This window comes from Bison bison, unplaced genomic scaffold (assembly GCF_000754665.1).
Source record: "Bison bison bison isolate TAMUID 2011002044 unplaced genomic scaffold, Bison_UMD1.0 scf7180017864492, whole genome shotgun sequence".
Taxonomy (NCBI): Eukaryota; Metazoa; Chordata; class Mammalia; order Artiodactyla; family Bovidae; genus Bison; species Bison bison.
Window position 1 is genome coordinate 8151804 of NW_011495051.1, and position 1398 is coordinate 8153201.

Sequence of the window (1398 nt, forward strand, 5' to 3'; positions counted from 1 at the left end):
GCCAGCTCCACATGCTCCGGGAACCCTGCAGGGGAAAGGGGTGTTGTGTGAACAGGACAGGCTGGCTGCCTGCCCACAGCGGGTGTGTTGGGGCCCTGGACACACCTGCTCCAGGAACCTCACCACTTTTTCCCCACAACACTCCCCAAACCACCTAAGCCAGATGGGAATGTTAAGAGCTTCAGGATAACCTGGTGAGATGTCCCCAAGTGGTTGTGAAGGAGGCAAAACAACTCTATTCATTGCAGCATCTGAGAGTCACAAGTGGGAAAGGAACTTAAAGGCTATTGCCAGGAGTCCCAGCAAATAAATACAGTACATTTCAGCTGCCCAGTCTCTAGACTTTGCTATAAAAAAACAAAACAAAACAAAACTTCTGTTCTTCCTTCTCTCTTTGGCCATATTTTTCTGCATAGCATCTCTCACCTCTGAGGTACAAAATCATCGACTGAGTTCATTTGTTTTCTATTATTCCTGCCATGGAATGTCAGTTCAGGAGGGCAGGAATCTTTTTTTTGTTCCCTGTTGTACTGTTGGCACACGGGAGGTGCTCTGTGTTTGTAGAAAGAATGAGGTTGGAGTACCCACACCTATTTGAGGCCTTTCGGAAGCCTGCTTTTGAAGGTTCCCAAATAAACTGTCTGATCCCCTGAAATGTCAAAAATGTAAGAACAACCCACAGATGCTCAAAAAAAAAATACCCCCAAGTATCCCCTGAAACCAGTATCTGTGGGCAGGGTATTCACAGGCCAGGGTCTCCATTCTGCATGAGGTAAGAATTCCAAGCCTGGATCTTCCTGCCAGTGGAAATTGCCAGCATTAGCTGTGGCTTAGCATTGAGAGCCCCCTGCTCCACCCTAGACTCCCCAAGGAGAGGTCTTGAGGCTTCCCACTCCTAGTCCCTTCTCAAGTGGCCCTGAAATGTCACTTAAACAGCAGTGATGTTGGGAGTTGGTTTTGGGACATGAGTTCACCTTCTCCCCAGATTGCCAACCCCCTGAACAAAGCAAACTTTCCTTTTCCAACCAAAAAAAGAAAAAGCAGAGATCTTAACATGTTAGGAGCCTAGAGTTGATTCCTAGCTTTTCTGCTTCTTTGCTATGGGTTATGGGGGAGTGACTTTGCCACTGAACAGTCCCAGCCCTTGTGGCTATAGAAACCAAGCCTCAGTTTTCTAAGCTGTAAGCTGGGACTAATGAAGGTAGGAGTAATATTATTTTTTTTAGGACTATTATTAATCCACTTCAGAAATTGAGAGAGTGACTGTAAATGGGCATGAGGTTAATTTTAAGGTGAGGGATATGACAGATACATTCTTAAAGTAGATTGTGGTTGTACACTTCTATAAATACACCAAAGTTCATTGCATTGTACATTAAAAGCTGTTAAAAAAGAGGG